The 21,839-nt window shown below is 39.6% G+C and overlaps 2 protein-coding genes across 2 annotated transcripts in view; one reads left to right on the plus strand and one right to left on the minus strand.

Annotated features, from left to right (window-relative positions):
* Positions 1 to 20,505, minus strand: part of GNAZ (G protein subunit alpha z) — a 50,322-nt gene extending 29,817 nt beyond the window's left edge. Inside the window, exon 1 of the mRNA XM_038152602.1 lies at positions 19,800 to 20,505. The gene's annotated coding sequence lies outside the window, so the exon portion shown is untranslated. The remainder of the gene's footprint in view (positions 1 to 19,799) is intronic.
* RSPH14 (radial spoke head 14 homolog) overlaps positions 1 to 21,839 on the plus strand; it is a 71,688-nt gene that overhangs the window by 35,469 nt on the left and 14,380 nt on the right. The gene's annotated exons all lie outside the window — the stretch shown is intronic.

Here is a 21,839-nt window from a genome sequence, read left to right on the forward strand (position 1 = left end):
TTTTCTTTCATGTTATCTATCTCCACTGAACATTTAAATAACTAAATTAAGAAGCAAAAGACACTGATTAACTTTGCTTCATGAATTTGAGAAAGGAAGAGTTACTGAGCTTTGTAGCAGTTCATTTTTCCCCTTGGAGAACAGTATTGTTAAACACAGTACCTGCATCTTGCTTAATCAAAAAAGAGATGCAAACTTTATAAGCTTCTTTCCATAGCCAAGCAGCTAAGTGGTTTTGAGCCTCCTCTCTTTCCATTTCAATACAGGAAAATTCTGAGCTACAGTAGAAGAGAACAGAGACTACAAGGTGAATTTTTCATACAAGAAGCACATGAAACACCATCCCAAGCAAGGGCAGAGAGCTTTTCAGTGACTGTTAGAGCAATTATTCTTTCCCAGATTAGAGTTTAAGCCTACTAGTTGGAACTCTGCAGAAGGCAGCAGCAGGAAGCAGTTACTCTGGCAGAGGGAAAACACATTCCTAACAGCTGATTGGTGATCATTTGCCTCTCTTCTAGGAAGGGCTTGCTGCTCTCACTAAGCTCTGAGCACAGTGGGCAGCGGAATCACAGATGTCACGGCTTCCTCCCTGAGTGCTGCCCCAGCACACCTTGGCACCTCTCCTGCTGCCTGGTTACTTGGGCCTGGAGGCTCCTCAGTGAGTGCATTTGCAAACCAAAGTACACAGCACTGAGATCCTTACAGAAACTTGCAGTCTACTAAAGAAAAATTTCTACCACATTTTAATAAAACTAAGTCTCCCAATACCATTTTCAAAGTTGCCCTACAAGCCTTTAGAAGTTTTCCTGTTTGAACTTACCAATATTTAAATGTAGATGTGACAATAAATTAAAATATGTGTTAAAGAGAATGATTCCACACTACCAGGAGAGAGACAGAATGTTCCAAGCCAGAAGTTGAGACTCAAGCTTTTGTGAGAAAAGTATAACTACAACTACTTGCAACCTCGTGTACTTGACTTTCTAATGGTTAGAATATGGTTATAGAATATAGTTAGAATTATATTCTAAACTAATCTTACTCTGAGTTGTTCTAAACTATCCAGTCAGTACACAGAGTCACCTCTCCATAGCAGTTTGAAATGCCTGTCTCTTGTCTTTGCCTATAGGGACCACAGTGCTTGAACAGGCTGGCAATTTAAGCCTTTTGGATATCTTAAATGTAAAGACATCCAAATCCTTTGCCCCAAATGCACCATGTATTGCTCTTATCTGGTCTGAAATTCTACAAGAGAGTCTTAATATCAGCTATATTTATCATACTTCTCTTTGAATGACAGGACATTAGCACATGAAGAACAGATTAATCAGTGAAAAATTAAAATAATAGTGTACGCATTAATAGAATGGCAATTAGCACAACTTTACTTACTCTGAAGATGTGGAAAGGAAAACCCTCCCAAGTGAGGAGTTACACTTTCTTAAATAAGTCACTTTTTCCAATAATCACAGAAAATGAGAAATTAGAATTGAGAAAGCTGTTTCTTAATTAATAACTTTCTGGCCATGAAGAGAGAATGAAATTCCTGTATTAGATAGCAGGCCAGATTCTTATTGTACTTATGTAAAAACCAGAGCTGCTTCCACTAATCTCACCTATTCTGACACGTTGAGGACATTTCAAACTGGTTCTCCTTTAAATCTGCATCATCACAGGCCTCATTTTCATGTAACTGATAAAACCACTTGCTGAATTCTTTATGACATTTTCTATGTATTGTGGTGATTGCAGGTGAAGAATTTTGCAAGAAACACACATGAGACTCCCTCTCTTTATTCTCTCAGTTCCATCCTGAACAAAAGAGGCTTGCTAGCAATGAGCAGCAAGAGGGCACACATTCCTGCCAAAAAGCAGCAGTCTTAGGAGCAGTCTGGAGATTTTATAACTATATAAGACAAGCAGATCTTTTTTAAACTTCATGTTATTTGCCTCAAACACTTATGACAAATAGTTGGGTAGAAGGACTCTCTCAGGAATAATCTTTTGTTTTCATTCAGCTCGTACATTCTGTAGAGTATTTCCTATTGCATATTTCCACACCACATTCAGATGCATCATTCATATTCCACGTTTTACATATCAACTTTTTTTTTTGCCATTCATTAATATGTTTAACACCAAAAAAAGGTAAAGTAGGATCCACTTATTGTAGGAAGGACCAGGAGTATGTAATACATATCAGTTTTGCACTCTTGAATTCCTGGTTGGTTTTTTTTGTTGTTGTTTTTTAGTTCTACTCATTCCTATTGCTTACACTGGATATCACTATTTCAAGTAGTAACACAATGAGGTGATTATATTATTGCTTTGTAAAGCACAGTAGTACATTCTATTTTTCAAATAGGCAGTACAGAAGAAGGTTTGGTGTACTTGAGTAAGTTTTCCCATATACAGTGAAAAAAATCTCTCATGTTCACAATCAATACTTTTTAAAATTCAGGAAACTTCACAAACTATTACATTACTGCAGTTTACTGCCCTGGCTATATACAGATGAACTTCCTCTTGCCAGGTTTCCTTTTCCTTGGAATACAGTCAGAAAATAAGGCAGTCTAGAATTTGTTGGGTTCTTAAAATCAGATTTCATATTAAACATGTAAGTGTTTTATGGCTGTAAGTTTCTAATTAGGTAAGTGTATTTTCATTTACTCTAGTGGAAAGCCCTATTGCTTCCTTTCACTTGCACACTTGTCTAAAGTTTGTTTAAAAAAAAATCTTATTATTCAAATGACCAGATTATACTGTATCTGTGTGTCTAAACTAACATATTTGCCTTCTCCTGACAACTGAAGACTCAAAATGTTAAGAAAACATGGGGGTTTTAAGTCTGATGATATAGATGGGCTATTTTGTCATCACTAGAATGGGTAGCTTTTCCCACAAGATAAGATTAACATGCCCCAAATCCTGACCTAATGGTGATCTATTGCCACTACCAAAGAGGAATGCTACCAATTCCTGGAGTGGGAAGGACGCCTGAACAAAATTCTGCACTGGTTATTATGTTGAAGTGTTGAAGCCCATTAAGCTGAGCTACCATGTGCTACCATGTTCTGACCACCCATTTGTAGCCAATGAAACCATTCATTATTGTTGGTTTCATATCTAGGCTCGATCTTTGCCCCTATCCATCACTCCTGGCTTGTGCAAACTGATCTGTGTGTGTGCAATATAAACACTTATCCCTTTTCCAGCATGTTCTCAAGTTATGGCAGCAGAGGGAGAAGAGGCATAGGGAAGGAGAATGACACACCACCACAATTCAATTGTAAACACTTCCATAAGGAAAGATCCAAGTATTGTCTCTGGATTCATGAGCTACTGACACATCATCATGGAACAGAGTTACAGAACCTGCCTGGGAAGATGCTTCCCCCACGATCTTGTAGAAAGGCACTGACTCCTAAGCTGAGAACAAAACCAGTGGCTGTGACTGTCACAGCAGAGACTGCACACAGCATGCTGCTGGCAGCAGGAATTTCAGCTGGAGATGTAGGCACAAAGCTGTATTCTCCCTCAAATGCAAGTGATCTGATAATTTAGCTTCATGACCACCAGCCCACTCACACACAGTAAAAAGCTTTTATACCCATAAAAGCAAACTCAAGCAAATCTAGAAAGAAGTGGCACAGAACTCATGTAAGACCTACAAGTGTAAGCCAAGCTACTGTAATCAGGTTCAAATTATTATACACATCCACTGAGAATTTCTGTACTTTAACAAAACCTTATTTCTGCATGTTTTAACTTTCAATCATTTTTATACTATTAATGAAAGAGAAGAAGACACAAGGGAGTGTGATATATCAGGACATACCCAAGGCATTTACTAAGGAAGAAATCAAGTGTTCTACTAAGCAAGCTTTTTTTTTTTTTTTAGGCAGAGAGAGAAAAATAAAGGACCTGAGGCTTACAAGAAATGGAAAAATTGGTGCAGATTTTTGGATCTGGGAAGCATCCAGGAAAGAGTCCCAGACATGCATACTGTAGAAATACAAGGTTGAAATAACTTCACAGAAATTAATTTACTGTTTAATGTATGGGGATTGAAGTTCATTTATAGCAGAAGAAAGTTATTTTAAAATTGTGGCCACAGATGTTACTGACATTCTCTTCATACAATCATTGAAACCTGAAAGACAAGGATGTTCAAGTTATGACAAAACTTTCAATTGCACATTGAGGCACTATAATCCCCCCCCAAAACGAAGGATAGGCCAGATGTAGTTGTTGAACAAGAAAACAGCAGAGAAAGCTGATGTATCTGAGGTTTATTTTTTGCAGCAGTTAAAATGTGTATTCTGTTAGTCAGATGAGTGAGGGAAGAAGTGTCATTATTTAATGAGCTGAGTGTTTGACTGGACACTACCAAATTCTGACCCTTTTTGTCATGGGGGTTCTTTGTGATGCCACTTAACTCCCTTAAGCACATCTTTTCAAAGATGATTTTTGCTTGTCCATTTCTTAGATACCCATTTTGAGATACTGCTTGTGACAAAGAAATGCACTGAGTTTCCAAGTATAATCAGCCTCAGTGATAGCTGTGCTCTAAATATTTAAATATTGAATAAATAATCTTTGTTTTACTTGATCCATCTTGCTGTCTATTTGAGGAATAGGACTTGTCCTCTATACCAACTCCCCAAGACAGAGCCAAGAAATTTTTAATGTCTGTGCAAAAGATACCAAAATGAGAGGAATAGCAAAGTGAGTCAAGAAATGCATATTCATGCTACAGGACCTCAGCCACAGTAAACACCACCAAATAACAGAAGCTGCTGTGTAGTGATGGGATTCTTACAATAAAGGTTGTCCAAGATGGTGAAAGGGCAATGATTAAAAAAATTTAATTCAGAACTCAGTCCAAGGCAGGGGATGAGAAGGGCACTGGTCAGAACTGATCATGATGCCATACCATGAGCTCCTTAGAGTCACCAGCACTGACTGTTACCAGCCCCAGCTGCTCTCAGCACCCTTACAGGAAGAACAATTGGTAGCTCCATTAGGTTCTCATCTGCTGATTCCCACTGTGATTTTATAGAAATACTCAGATTTGTGGCATAAAATCTGAGCTCAACTAATAGAATTGCCACCTAGGGATGCCATTCTGTGATACATGGCAGAAGGAAGTTTTACAAGGAGATAATGGAGAACCCAAAGAAAATTACTTATTGTGTAGGCATAGACCTATCAGTGTATAATCAAGTGTGCCTGACATGCAACAGAACAGATTTGCTGCAGTGAGATATTCTATTCATTAGCTTAAACATCTTTGTCTATTGTTTGGAAAATATCCAATAAACTTTAGCAGTACCACAATACAAATTATGCTGGTCAGGGATATTCACCAGCCAAGTATATCACCCGGCCAAAATTTAGCATACAGGCTTCATCCAAGATTTAGGGAAACCTAAGAACTTAAAGTGAAAACATAGTATTTCTTATGAACCAAGCATTCAACAAAAACCTATTGGTTATTTTTCTTTTAACTGTGCACACCCCACTTACCAGAGGAAGTTGGAAACATAAATCCTGTGAAGCATTAATACCTAAAATACTTAGTAGTTATTTAAATTATGACCTGTTTTAGCAACATCCACAAGACAGTGAGAAGGGAGAAGAAGCACGAGTATGCAGACATGAGAATGACTGACTCTTGACTAGAGCCAGGTACACCACAGTTCTGTACTGAGCTGCATGGCCAGAACCCAGAGCAGCAGCAGCAGTGGCTGCACAGGGAGCTGCTGTGCTTCACAGCGGTTTGGCCAAACCACAGTCTGCCACAGCAGCCGCTTTCGAGGTGACCTTTAGACTGGCATCAAAAAGCACCACAAGAACAAGAATATTACAGTGGGTCTAGCAGTGGGTGTGCAGGAAATCCTGGCTGCTAGACAAGGGTGAGAAGAAACAACACACACAGCATCTGCTTTAGGGATGTACAAACATCAGACCCACTTAGAAGTGTGCAATAAAGCAGCAAACAAAATGCAGTAGCCACTCAGTGTTTTGTAAGCACTCGGGTGATGACAGCAGTGGAGGTTATGTCTTCATTAGTGTTGCTGTTTGGCTTTTGTCATTAGTGGGACCCGTAAGCCTTATGTGGGTGATTCAAGAGCTAAGGCTCACTATCACAGGGTTGCTGTTTCATAAATCTTACAGGGCTAAGGAGATTATTTTATTACATTGAAAAAAAAAAAAGTAAACTAGTAAACATTAGATTTTTTTCATTAATGTAATGGCAAATTTCCTATAACTCATACAACCTTACTGCACACAATACCTTATGAAAGATAAGGGAATTTGATAGTTTTAGCTAAAGAAATTTTAAGAGGGATTTGTAACAGGAGAGCAGTATAGCCTTGTAAAAGGAAGTTTCTCTTCCTGTGCCTTAAAGTTGACATAATAAAGCAAAACCATGCTTGCTTTAGCTGTTCCAGTGGCAGGCATGAGCTATGGGAATCTCTGCAGTGAGAACATGAGAGTCTGGGTACAGATAACAGTGTCCTGAGGACAGGAGGTTTGTTTAATGCAATAGAGAAAAGCAGCCAGTGAAGATTCAAAGATTGAAGCTCAAGGCCAAGCAAGAGACAAGGAGAAGATGCTCCAGCAAATGGGAATCCTGGAAACAACAGATGAGTTTTATGTGTGATGATGCATAAGAAAGCATCTTGGAGACAGAAATACATCACAACTGTTCTACTGGTTTTAAGAGAAAGAACTGGAGGAATGGCAAAGATTAAGGCAAGGAATGAAAGAATAAAGTCACTGAGGCTAGTAGGTAAGACTTCTAGGGTAAACTGAATGGTATATTCACAGGAAGCAAGAAATCCTGTCTCCATAAAGAAGGAAGAGATAGCAATAGAGGAAGGAAAGATGAGGCGAGAAGAGCAGATGGGCACATCTTACTATATCATACTGGCATAAGATCAGCAGAAATCTGTACACAGGAAAAAAAAAAGACCAGAGGGAAAGGATTGACTCAGAATCTGTAAAGATGGGCCTGCACATATGGAATTTAATTACACTAGGAAAAAAAAAAAAAGAGGAGAATAAATCCAGGGTGTTCATGGTGGAAGAAACTGCCTAGATCATCAGACTTCCATCAGAATGGTTTTGCTAGAGAAAGGACGTTGTTGGGAGTGGATCAGGACTGGAAAGCTGGCAAGAACAGACTTGCAGGGAGAGGCAGAGCAAATGGTTTTGGAAGGAGAAGAGCAAAATACAGGAACCATTTCAGTAGAAGTAATAACCAGTGAATTCATGGAAAGGCTGGGGGAAAGCAGGGGAGGACTGGCAATGTGATAGTTAAAGCTGGAAACTAAGCAACAGAGAATGAGTAATGTTTCACAGAGAACAAATCAAAAGAACCTCGGTGAATGAAAAAACAGAAAAACAGACATAGGTTGAATGAGTATGCAGGAGCAGTAAGTTCCCAACACGAGAAAAAGTCAAAAAGGGATTATAGAAGATTCACATGAATCGTAAGGGAGTTCAGAGGCAGCAGCTCAGTGAAAGCATGAGAGGAAAGAGCAACATGGTGCAGAAAAAACATCGAAGAGCTGGTCGAAATGGAAGAGAGGAAAGCAGCACAGTGGAAGAATAAAGCCAATAGTTCACATGATGGGAAGGACAAGGGAATTTAGGGAAGGACAAGAAAACTTCAGCACTTTTGTCAGGTTATTAACCTCACAGCAAGACAGAATTATGGATTAAAATGCTGTTCCTAATATAATAAGAGAAAGAAAGGGAATGTCAATATCAGCATAAAAGGCAGGGCTATCATCAGGGATTAATTGGGGAGGTAGGGTAGAGAGTATTTCCCAGCCCTAGGCCACACATAAAATTAACCATATGAACTGTCACAAGGTATCTACATCAGAACTGTGGATTTTCTAGGTTTCTTCTTAACAACTCAAATTAAACATTATTTTATCTGCAAAAGGGAGATGAGAAGTGGAAGAAGTTTTAGACTGCAGTCCAGGGCCAAAAAAATAAATCCCAAGAGGCTAAAGAGAATCCACAATGTTCTCAGCAGTGTGACTCATGGGAGAGGACTTGGATGCTACCAAGCACAGATTACAGCTGCAGCCTACGCCTGGTCTCATTCTGCTTCTCTTTTGAAATTCAGAAGCTTTAACAGTCGTACACTTCTGCTCCCTGCAAGAGCTTCAGCAGGTACACCTCAGACAGCTGAGCTGTTGTTGGAGTCACTCTCTAATTCAAAGGACCTTTTTTTTATAAGATGAATATGAAGGAAGTTACCCATGTTCTGGTTTTGATATGAAATTGCTTTGTGCCAAATCCAAAACACAGATACACATTATTTCACAGAAAATTACTCTGCAACCAGAAACATTTAAGTACAACATTGTACAATGGCCAATAAGCTCATGGTTTCAAAAGCCAAGCCAAACCATCATTTTGCCAGCTAGATAAAGTTCTTTAGAGACCTATAGAAACTAAGTTCTTTTTCACTCAAAGTAAAGCAAAAAGACCTTGGTATCTGATGCATCAACTTCTTTAGCTCCCATTTTTCCTTCACTGACACCTCCCCCTGAACAAAACCAAAGCAAAACACCAACACAAAACCCCACCACCGACTAACTGCTGTTGCCAGAAAGAACCCAACATCCTTTTGAGGTTTAGCAGCTACGAGGATTTATCTTCAGTCTCTCCTTTCAATTCTCTCCCCCTGGAGGGGTGATCACACCCTCCTCACACCCCAGCTGCAGTTGCTGCAGTTACACACCCACCAGCACACGGCACAGGGATCCCAGTCACTCCCTGCTGGCTCCTCACTCCCGATTGATTCTAAGCAGCTTATGTTGAACATACAATGAATATTAGAGGACACTGGTGGTTAAATTCCTTTCATCAGACTTTTAAAGAAGTCTTTTAATAAGCAAGTTGGTCATGGATAGAGATGCAGGTTACTGATTTGAAGAGTATGAAGGCCTAATTTATCCAAAAAGGGAAGCTAAGGGTGCAGTGCACACATCTCTAGCAATAGTCTCAGTGTGTTTTTCACCACTTCTGAAGAGTTTAAGTTCCTTAGATAATGTTAGGTTTTTCCATTTATTCAACCTTGCTTTTTCTACTGAGATGAAAAATATTTCTATGTGGCTCTAAATGAGAACGTAAAATGAGCTGGAGGAACTTAAGTAATTATGGTGAAATGGCACCCTATGATAAGCGACACTTTGGGGTGAGGGTATTCATAGTTCTTCCTCATCAGAAACAGACACAGTATTTATTAGGAGAAAATAACAGTAAAAACATTCCAAACGCTGTAAAGTGCTGTGGCTGTGATCTACTTACCACAAAAAGTAATGGTTTTGTTGACTTCACTAGGTTTTGAAATGAGCCTCTATTTGGTTTTGAACGGGATGAAAATAAAAACAATGTATTTAACAATGCTGCAAGCAGGATACCAAAGTGCCAGCAATAACGACTGTTTTACTGAGGAAAATTTAGTATTCCGTGCATGATTCATACTCTTCATATATTGGAATATCTATGGTGAGAACTTCTGTAAGAATAGATACGAAAATAGTTTAATTTTCAGCTCCCTGCTTTTGTATGATCTCAGCATGACTGCATTTCTAGGAAATGCTGAAGCATGATCAGTATCATTGTGTTTCAACATTAATTTCTTGCTCTGTGCACATGTTCCCAGCCTGGCTTCTGCAGGTATTCACTATGTTTGTTCCTAGTTTCATCAACCTTAGAAGAGCAGAGGCCAGATTTGACCACATCCATTTTGAGTCATGCTATGACAAGACTTGACTGGATGACTTCACGTATTCATAGGGCTATACTGATTCTGTCAGAATTGTGGATGGCTTTCATATCATTCCAAGAATAGATTTTTTTGTCTATAAAACAAATACAAAACATTAGGTATTGTATGTTGATTAACATTAATTACTCTTAAAATGGATAAGTAACAAAATAAGCTGCTAAATGTAAGTTCATCTTTTGGGGAAGCTTGTGTTGATTTTTAATCTGAGTATTTACTTTAACATAGGAGTACCATGATTTAGATTTAGCTGGGCAAAGTTGTTAATTTTCAGCCTCAAGCAAGCTTGTAAATTGTTATTTTTTTCCCAAACCTGAAACATAGGAATGATAGATGGATTTAATTTTGTTATTAAGGATAAACCAAAATCCAGTAATTTTTCTTGATGTTTTATTTTTCATTGGTAACTGTACTACTACTAGTAATATTAGCAGGTGTAGCTTCCAATTCTGTTGCACATACTGATGATTTTTTGGTGTTCCATTAACACTACCAGTACTTTTCTGTCTGTACGTGTGTGGAGAGAGAGAGAGGGAGGAGGCTAATCACTGCTCCTGTTCAAGTTGTGTTGCATGTAAGGGCAGTCTCATCATTCAGATATTTGCCCCCCCCTTTTTTTTTATTCTCTGTAGTCCTGCAAACTTCCTAGTCATGCAGCCAATTTTACTTATCCCTTCAATTCTGTCTCTAAATAATCCATCTCTCTCCTGTTGTACAAGTTCTCCTTTGCTGAGTCAGAAAAGTTTCCCTTTTGTATCACACCCTAAGTGGACTTGTCTCCTCCTCTTTAAGGTATAGAGAGGTCAGCTCACCATTCTGGGACCTTAGTAATTTCGTTGCTTTTGTTTGAAGCAGGCTCTTGAATCATGCTTTGAGAACTGATGGGTTGATTTATGAGACTACACACATGATCTACTGTTACTGTTAATAGTAATACCCCCAAATTTTACAGTTTTTGCCTGCATGAGGCTGTCCTATCAGCTTTTGGGGAGCCTCACTGACCAGCCCAATGTACACCACCATCCTCACGGCACAGCTTTAACAGCAGCATCTCAGGTAGTTGCTTTTCTGTTCCTTTTACTCTCAGTGACATCTCTTCTTGACTCAACTAGCTGCAGCACTAAAATTATCTGAAAGCTGCTAATCGAGCGTTTAGTTTATTCATTATTCAGCAGTGGATCCTTAGTTATTCATTTCTCATATTACCAGGAAAAAAATACTTCTGGTGACACTCTAGCCTACTATTAAGATGGCACATAAAGCTGGAATTTTATCGCTGATGCCTAACTATTCTAGTTAGCATTCTGTATTTCACACAGATGAGATATGCAGGAAAAAAGCTGATGACTCACCATTTTATTTCTTTTTGCTCGCTAAAAATCTACTGTTGATATCATTGTAGAAGCAGCTCTGTGAAACAGGCACAGATCTGGGACATGAAATAATACATATGGTGGAGGTTACCCACAGCACATCCAGCCTTCAGCAGAGGGGCTGGACACAAATTTCTCAGCAAGCCATGATGGGTCAAAACAGTGCAAAAGCTATTGCAGCTGTAGAGCCTCCAAATCCACCTTGAACTCACAAAGCAGATTTACCGAGAGGAGACGATGGGAGGGAAATATCCAAATGCACAGCAGAACAAGAATTCATCTTGAAAACTTCATTAAAGGACTACAAGGACATCTCTGAGGGCACTCAGATGACTTGGCTGACTGGGATGAGGTGTGGGGTCTGCACTTTCAGTGATCTCAGGTGCCACTGGTTAGGTACCACACTGTTCCTTGATTGGTAACTACCAGGAGAATTGTGCCTAAAAGCACAGCTTTTGTTATGTTTTGGTTCATTTACAGCATACCTCAAGACTGTTTAATTGAGGGTTTGGAATCAGTATTTTAACTGTGAAAAAGGATACTGCCTTTTAAAGCCATCTCTGACTTTCAAACAACTTTTGCATCTCTGCTGTAGCAAGGCTGAAAAATTCCCCCACAGGATGCATCTTTGTAGTAAGAAAACAACCCACAATCTACCCAAAAAAAGCTCCCAGAAAACAAGGCACATAAAATTTCTTACTTTTCAACTCCAGGAAAATGCCTGATAAAGTATCTCCTCACCTCTGCCAAAGGCACAAAAGCAGGCAATAGCTACAGAGCTCACAGCTGGCTTAGTTTTCAGCCCAAACCCACCTTACAGCAATTCCAATTTGGTTTCGATCTCTTCCAGCTGGCAGCAATCCCATTAGGATTGCTGGACACACACCTACTGGCAGTCTCCTCATCCCAAAGAATATTTTGTGCCAAACAGCTCAGGATAAATAAACCCCAGTTTGTGTCACCTCTTTGCTGGCTGAAGGCTCAGTGCAATAAGGAAACCTCCACTAAAAGCTGTAAGTAGTTTTGCTCTGTTAGAAACACAGGAGTGGCACTGAACAAGTCAGTACATTGTCATCATGACACTGTTTGTGTCTCCTTGGCTATTCTGAGAACTCTTTACTCTTTTTTTTTTTTTTTTCAGTACATAGGAATGAGGTAAAATTTGAATGAGGTAAAATTTTAGTTTGTATTTCACATTCTCATGTCCACTCTTAACTAGTGCTCTGCACAAAAATAATTTTAACTGTCCCCTTCCCATTTTTTGTGTTCTTGCAGGAGGGAGCTCATTGGTAATGGTGACATTTCTAAAGGATTTTGCAAAAGTTAAAAAGAAGAACCAAGTCCTTGACCTCTTGCACACCTGTGTAATTTTCTGAAATCTTTTAATCTTGACCTTCTATTTCTTGTATAAGTGGTTGATCACCACTTGCCTCTGACTAATCCCAACAGAAGCTCAAGAAACTGTAGTGAAAAATAGTATTTTCTATGTATTTTGTGACCAGCTCACTCTGAAAAAACATATCCTTCTAAATTACATCTTAGAAATTATGGGGTCTGTAATTGATGATTCTGATACTAAGATGCAGACACCAAGTAAACAATGAGATTGATGTACTGTTAACATACCTCCATCAACTATAAATCTTTGCAACATAAAGACAGATCATAAACGCCATGTCTCAGAAATTCCATTTGCACTTCATATCTCACAGCTGAGTAAGACCAGTGCTGCACAGATTGACAGCATTCCATCTGGTCTCCTTTAAAACAAACACGTCACTATTTTCTTGAATTGACTTATTTATGTAAACTTTCAATGAGGTCTGTGAATAATTGTTGACAGGTTAATCATGAAAACATAAGGTATCCAAAATGCAAAGCTACAATTGTATAGACAAGCTTTGATGAGTTACAGGCTCCTGCCACTGGAGGTATCCACCACCACGAAGAAGTACTGATTGAAAATACCTGGAGGCTGTAATTGTGCTGCTCACTGAGAAGTTCTCCCATCACTTGGTGATTAAGTCTACAATATTTAAAGGTAGTCCCAGAGTTCCATATGCCTGTGTGCCCAATCTCCCCTTCAAAGCACACTTTTACTATAATGGGCATTACCCATTTCTTCCAGATCTATTCTGCCTAAATGATTTCTGAATTGGAATATTCCAGTATTTTCTACTTGGGGTTCATTGCCTTCCAGTACCAGAAGACACAACTAGGAAAGCAACATAAAGTAATCAAAAATACAGAGAAACTCAAACATTTCTAGTCTTAATCTGAGGGAGAAAGGACTTCGTGATCCAGCTTTTATTGTAGAGCCAGGCTGGGGCTGCCTAAGTCACAGTGTGAATTAGAACAGTTTCCAGGTATGATCCCAAGAGGCCACAATATCACTGGCTGTTCTTGGTTTCCTTGACTGCAGAAGTGGGAAAAGGGTAGAATTGCTAGGCCATGGATACAGCAAAGAGAGAGGTTTTTCTTGTCACAGACCAGAGTAATATCCTCTGTAAACATTTAATTTCAGTTTATAACCCGCGTGCGCTGACAGAGGTCAGGACTGTAAGAGATCCAGTAATTCAGTTCTTTGTCTATATGGTAGGTTATTACTGTTATTACTTTATAGATGTTTTCACTTCTGTTATATAGAATTTGCACCATTCAGGACTGCAGGGTACAATGAGGCCTCTCTGGAAAAAGGGAGAATTGTAGTCTGCAGTCTTAAAGGTCCTACCTCTTCCTGATGCTACTTGATACTTTAATTTGTTTAAATCATTGTATATTTACTTGACCTGTGAGAGCAAATAATATTGTGCTGATATAATACCGAACAGCACATCAGCCTCAAGTCTTGCCACATTTAAAACAATTGTTGATCCCTTGAACCTAGTAGCCAAAAATTTGTTCCTGTAACTTAAAAAAAAAATACATAAAGTCTTCAGTATTCTGTTGCTTTTTGTAAGCACACATGCAAAAAGCAAACTTGACACACCTGTGTAATCACAGCTATGAGGCAAAGTTCAGATTTGCTTTCGGGAACATTCACAGCATGAAACATAATCAGAGGACTTACTGCACATCTAGTCAGGGAACAGAAACAATATGATAATAGAACAATTGTTCAAATTTGGAGTAGGCTAGCCTTAGAATTTTAAATACCTACATAAATGTCACTGAATTACAAATTAAGGTGAGTTTATCTGTTCATGGACATAGATGGATTGAAAAAGAGATTAAAAACATGTCTCTGAAATGACTGATTAAGGTGAGGTTCTACCATTACTGAGCAATATAACATGGAAGCTCAATAGATTCTTAGCAATGGTAAGAATATATTAATATCTTCCCATCACAAAATGGTTTCTGCTGTGGTACCCTGAACTCTGCCAAATTTAAAAGGTCAGGCACAGAAAGGCATCTTGAGAGAAGATCTTCTTGCCAAGGCCTGTTGCAATAATCAACTTGCTGGCAGTACCAAGAGATACTCCTGTGCAATGGTGTTAATTCTGGAAAATTGTAGTTTGTAAGAGGTTTGGTTAGCATCATATGCATTAATTTACTGAATTGAGTGTTTTAAATGATATGAAAAATATTCGCTGTGGTATTGGTTTGAATCCTCTCCTGTAACATAAACACTAGAGAGGGGCAACAGCCAGTATCATGGTCTTTCTTTCCTCATAATACATCAAAAAAAAATTCTAATGCATATATATGTATTAATAGATGTTATACATCCAAAAGAAATCATACTTTGTTAACGCATTCCAGTGTTTGTATTAGCTGGTAATATTCAGAGACAAAACTCTTTACTTGAAAAATCCAACCTAATAGCTCAAATTGTATTATCTTCAGAAAGATGTTCCCTTAGCTGGTAGGTAAGTATCCTTTTGAATCATACACACTTTTCTCTTTTAAAGGAAGGAATATAATAACCAGGTGCATGCCCCCTCTGAACAGCAAGCCCTCTCAGAGCTAAACACCCAGCTGGGCTTTTGTTACTGTGCCATGACACTGAATTGTAATCAATTCAGCTCCACTGTGTTGTTTCCTTCCACAACACAACTGTGTCAACTGTATTTGTACATCAACACTTGCTATGCTGCCTAATTGTATTTGCATTCGTGTGGTTTATGAAGATAAAGGTGCTTATTTCACATTGTCAGGGCAAGGTTTGAAAATATAGAAAGCAGGCACAGGAAATCAGTAGAAACACACCGGGAATGTATGCTAGAATAATTCCTGGATCACCAGGAAAAACTGATAAAAGATTTGGATTACTGGTGCTGTTCCAGTGAAGCCTTTCCAGTGCCATGACCAAACCGCTGTTGAGATACTCCGAGGAGGAAGCCAACGCCACCCAGTCACTATCAAGGAAACAGGGCAGGTAGGTAGGGAATGGCAAATGCATTATGACTTACAAATATTTATGATGAACCATGAAAATATCTTCATAATTAATTACTAAATCTTGGTTAAACATTACATTATAGCCAGTAAGAGTGGGATTCATCTGTGCAGATTTAGCATCTGCATGTAGGTGGCTATCTCAGAGCTACTCACACAGTGCTTCCCTCAGAAGCAGCGGAGAGGAGCTGTCATTTCCAGAGGTCAGCTCAATCTCACACTAACATGGTAGTCAGAAACTAGTCTGGGTAACTCCAATGGAGAAATCTCTTTTTCTTCCACCAGCTAAAAGGGAAGCTCAACAACTACTCTGTACGTACATGTCCATGTTATGGACATCTGAAAGTGATGAGAATAATTCCTTCCAACTGCCAAGTCCAGGCAATTACTATTTCATAAATCCACTGTAAAAATAACAGGTTAACCAATTGTAGTTCCTATGAAATTATTATTTAATTTCCAGTCATTATTCTTGATGTGTGTGAGCAAAACAAATACTTAGAATTTTTTGATTTGCCTCTTTAAGATTTTCTGTTGGCCAAGGTGTTCACTGGTAATCCAACAGGTTATTTCTGCAATGTAGAATCATGTGGAAGTGTTATCACATTTGTCTTTTTGATGTGATGGCTTAGGAATCCAGAGAAGAAACAACTCTCTGGTATAAGGGGCTTAAAGAGAAAACAAAAGGCAAATAGAATTTCTTGGGTAAAACCGTGTTCCCTAATGATTCACTGGGTGTCCAATACTAAATAATAAAATGGGATTCTGAGTAGAGTCGAGCTTCTGCTGAACCACAGAAAATGCTCTGAGCTGAAGAAGTAAAAAAAAAAAACAAAAAAAAAACAAAAACCCAGAGCTGTTGTCTTCTGAATTTTTGCCATGTGTTTTGTTAGTTGTGAGTTTAAATGTATTTAGTAGTAACTGATATTTGAAGTCTGGGTAGGATGGAAGAGATGGCCCCATCACCAATCTGTTCCTTCCATCCAACTCCACCAGTGCCCTTCAGTGTTAAGGAAAAGCAACAGTTCAGAGAATAGTATTTTCTCTGTGGCCGTCATGTCAAGGGTAAAATTCTGTCCTTGATTCCACTTGAAAGCTAAGACAACTTAAATTGTTAATATGTATCAACTCCTGATGCAATAATGAATTAATCAAACTGTATTTAGCCCTTCTCTGTCATCTTGTCTATTCCACATACCTTGAATTGTCTGGGAACTTTGTGAAGATAATCGATTTTGGTTGCTTTGGAACAGTATCGTTTTTCTTGGGATTATTCTTTCCTCAATATAATAGTTGAAATTTGGACTTCCTAATTATCACTCTTGAATTCCAGAAAGCTTAATAAAAATGTGAACTTTGAATATAACATACCAAATATAAGTCAAATTAACCTCTCAAGTAAGTGAAGGGAATCTGTTGTAACTAGTAATGGATGTGGATTAATTCTGGATACCTTGGGGATCACAAAGAACAAAATTTAGCCTTCTTTTTAAATAAAAATAGGACAATTCTCTCTAAGTATAAATATGATTTTGTGCACATAGGCCAAGATTATGATTTTTAAGGGCCTTTGAATAAGTTTTCTCTTAGGAAAAAGAAAAGAGTTGATTGCTTGTATAGAAACTGTTATTGCTGAGGGTGGGTACTCTCAACCTTAACATGGGAATAATACTCCCATTTTCTCAGTAAAAAAGCATGATTCAAGTAACTGAAAATTTATGAATTAGTTTACTGAATTTGTCATTGAACCTGTGACCTCACTGAAACCAACTACAAAACTGTTCAGCATTGTTCCCAAAGGCAAGGGAGAACCTGATCAGTGAAACTGTGTGTACTGGGCTCTCTCCAGCTGAAATGAATGACAAAACCTCCAGTGACTCCTGTGAAAGCAGGACCAGAGCTGTAGCAGAGATAGTCAGATTCAACGCTCATTTTCAGTTACATAAATCTGAAGAATCTCTTCTGAAATAAGTGGGATTACTGTGATTTAACCCAAAGGAATTGAAAGTATTTTTCTTTAATTCATGGAGGGGGAGAGAGAAAAAGGCATCGTTCCCTTATATTGCCTCACCCCTGTGTACCAAGCAAGGCTGCTGTCAAAATCCTTATCTGCTTAAGCTGGAGAGGAAGAGCTGACTTCACCATTTAAGGATTTGAGCTTTTATTACCTACTGAATTTTCTGTTATCCTTATGCCCTCCCCCACTGCTTAGCAGGTAGATTCCTTAAGAAGGGACAAATATCTATTTCCATCTACACTTCTTAAAATTTAACACACCTTGTTCCATCAGTGCATAGTCAGAACTGAGACAACCAGAACACTTTTACTTCAGTCCTTCAGAGCTACCTGACTGGTTATTTTTAGATTATCAACGGTAAATTAAAAACCAAGGTCTGCAACTGAAACATGAAACTGTTCTGAAGGCTTACAAAATTCAAGGTAGTACCTGCAGAAGACTTACTCAACTCTTCTCACCAGTGGCCTGTGGAGTGACAAGCACATAATCTCAGCCAGAGGTGTAGCATTCTTTATGTAGCACTCGGAGTTTATTCCTCTCTGTAAGGTCCATTGTCACAGTGAAATGTCCATGCCTTGCACAGAATTAATCAGCTTTTCTTCCTTATGAGCATACATATGTACACAGAAGGGGTTTCTTCTCTGAAAATGCAATCAGTGCTTTGGTAACAAAAGACAGCATGAGTTTTTCTCCTAAGTATGCCTTATAACTAAGAGGTTTTCTTTTGATTACACCTGTCACTGGCTTCTTGAAGACTGGATCTTCATCCTTCTATACACATAGGCCTCTCCTCTGATAATGTCCTTAATCCAAGGGCAGGGATCTGTGCTCTTTGCATGATAGCTTCCAAACAAATGCTTTGATGGAGACAGCCACATTAATGGCAAAACACTCTCTGTTCTGCAGAGCTGTGTCTGTTCAGCTGTCAAATCTGTGCCTGTTGAAGAAAAGTGAGGATTTCTGCCTATAACAGCACCTAAGGCATCAGCTCGGACTTCCAACGTCTATATCTATAAAGCCATACAAAATTTCTCCTAAGTCCAAAATACACACTCATTTTTTGCCCCTTTGGGATCCACAAGTAGGTATTCACAGCTCCTGACCTGATGTTGTAACCTTTATAGATGAAATGTTGATGGCCACCCGAAGGGTGTGACCCACAATGGCGCGAAATACTGAGCCCAAATACAAATCAATTTGTGGGTGTCAGGCTATCAGAAAATGGATATAAACAAATATGTAGAAATGCTGGAGGGAAATCCAGTGATTTTTTTTTTTCTCAAATCTTCCCAGGAAAATGTTGAGATAGGTCAGTATCTTGCAGAATAAATACTGTAAGAACACACATTAAACGGCTTCTACAGTGAAACAGCTAAAAGCAGATAAGATCAGTTCTACGAGCAGAAATTAAACTGACATCTATTTGTCTCAGCTAACATTGAAGGCTTGGGGGTTCTGTGTATGAAGCACTCACCCAAAATGCAAATGCAAAGATACGAAAAAACTTGTGGTTCACAAGTGCAGATGGGAGCCGTCCACAGGTGCAGATTAATATGAACCCTCCTCATTCCTTCACATGCATGGGCACACACGGAGAGGGAACGCATCCAGGCTCTGCAGAGCCACACATCCTTCCAACGAGCACATGAGACTGCTACCAGGACGACTTATTACAGAAATTTGGCAGCAGGAGTCTTTTCCGATAGAATGCTATCCAGGCTGCATTTCCCTGGGAGGAGGTGCTACATAGCGTGGAGGTTCTTCTCCCAACAGGCAGAATCTAATGGATTATCTTTCTGAATCATTAAGGGAACACAACAGATCTTATTAAGGCTCAGGTATTGGCTATTAACGGGTTACGATTCAGGCTAGGAAACGGAGACCACTTAATTTTTAGAAGAAGGGCCCAAGCTGAAGCAGTAGCTAATAGAAGGCCGGTATCCCTTGAGAAGGTCATTTTCACTGTATCAGCAGCCTGCCTCCCTTACTATTTTTTGTCTACACACAGCAAAATGTTCCTACCTCACAGTGACACTCAGATTTTTTATCCAGCAGAAGCACAGCTTATTGTTTCAAAATGACATCTTTTCCTTCTTGCTATAAAAGTGCTTTTTTTTAAAATTTATTTTGGAAATGTTCATCACTGAACTGATTTAAGAGAGAAGGAAATGCGGAATATTGCACTCACCTCTCCAGCACCAGGCAGGCAGCCTCCACCTCCTCAATCCATCAGTACAAACGCTCGCATCCACTGACGCCTCTCCCCTGCTTTGGCCCTTTTTCACATCAGCATCTGTGATTTGCCGAGCAGACACACCGCGACTGCAGGGACTAGCCCCGCAGCCCCAGCAGAAGCAGGAACCTGCCCTTTCCCATCTTCTCCCTAGAAAACACAACCGTAAAAGCCCAGGCTGTTCTAAAGGCGGCCGCGGGAGCACTTGTCCGGCGGCCCCCCGCGGGAGACAGGGAGGTGCTCCGCGCTCTCGCCGGGGAGCCGGGCAGGGGGAGCGCGGGGCTGGCGCTGGAGGAGGAGCCGGAGCCGCCGGCCCGTTTCCACGCCAACGGCGGGGGTACCGCGGGCGGGGCGGCGGCGCGGCCGGCGGGCGGCTCCGCTCCGGCTCCGCTCCGGCTCCCGCCCGGGGGGCGGCCGGGCCCGCAGCCCCCGGAGCCCCCGCCCCGCCGCGGCGCAGAAGGAGCTGGGTGTTGGCGAGGGGTTCGTGGCTCTTTCCCGGCTCGTACGCTCCGCCGCACTCGCGCGTTACATAATGCGCGGCTACGGACGTGCCGCGGGCTCTGCCTCTGCACAACTGCATCCGCGCCCGGGGCCGCTCCGCGGGTCCATGTTCGCTGCAGCAGAGCGGTGCCCGGCTCTGGCAGCGGCAGCAGTTCTAGCATTGATTTCACAATGCGTGTTTTAGGGCGAACCACTCGCATACATGTTGGAAGGATACGGTCAAGGGTAAAGGGAGAAAAAACAGTTTCTTTAGTTACACGGAATTTATCTGCTGTTTGCTTTCCGCTTCTACCGTCACTCAGCTGCTCAGTACTGGATGGATTTTTTTTTTCTGATTTTCCCCTTCTGCCTTTTGCATTTCTGTATGTGTAATTTACTACAGCTTTTTTTTTTTTTTTAATTAACGATGAGTATCATTTTATTTTATCTCATTAATGGATTTACCCAATTCATATTTTACATTTTTCCTAGTGTCTTTTTCCTTTTGGCTACAATACTAGTTGCATTGTTGAATCTGCAGCCCTGATCAAGTAGCTGATTTCTCCCTACACTGCTAATTTTATAAGCTTGATTTGTAACTGATACACTTCTGCTGGAGATAGCAATAGAGACTCACACACAGACGGGATGCAGGCATTTTTTCCCACATAATACAAAGCAGAAAGCATCTGATTCCTGTAAATGATATCACTTCCACTAGTGATATTATCAGCAGAGCTGTAGCATTGATGAATTATAATAATGAAATAATTCCATGTAAAAATCAGTAAGCCATATTGAGAAAATTTTCCTATAATAAGGAATCTTAGTTGTCATTCACATTAGAATAGTTTGCCAGTACATCTAGAATGGCAAATTTGTTCTAGTAAAATTTGTTTAAAAATAAATGTCATGTACATAACTTGCACTGCTCTCCCAGAAAAACAATAATATTCCAATTATAATTTTGACCTGCTTTAATAAAAATATTTCTACAGTCTTGTTTTGAAATTTTAGCTTTCAATATACATGCACAAACATCTCAGTGCATTTATAGATAGTGGTCAATTAAAAACTTGTAAGTGTTTTGTTTTTCATATATACTCTTTACTTACAAGTGCATAAATCCCTGATATAGTTATGTTGGCAAGGGAATAGAATAAAAAAAGTATCTGTGGTAACTGAGTAGTCTAGATAATAGGATAGAAGAACAATAACAAGGTGTACAGGTTTAATCTGCAATTCCATAAAGAAAAAGTAGTTACTATAGAAACTGTCACATTACATGTATCTTTAGCCTAGTACTTGATATGTGAGAAAAGGCATCTTCCACACACTAACCAACTGTGGCAGAAGCAGAGCACCAACCACCATCATCCTGGCTAGGATGATCATCATTCGCATGCTGTCTACAGAGAGAGCAGCTTTAGGCATTTTGCATTGCTGTGACAGAACACCTGCTTTCCTCCAGCTTTGGGAGAGGCACCAGAGCATACATCAAATGTTGGCAGTGAA

This window comes from Motacilla alba, chromosome 15 (genome assembly GCF_015832195.1).
Source record: "Motacilla alba alba isolate MOTALB_02 chromosome 15, Motacilla_alba_V1.0_pri, whole genome shotgun sequence".
In the NCBI taxonomy this organism is placed as follows: domain Eukaryota; kingdom Metazoa; phylum Chordata; class Aves; order Passeriformes; family Motacillidae; genus Motacilla; species Motacilla alba.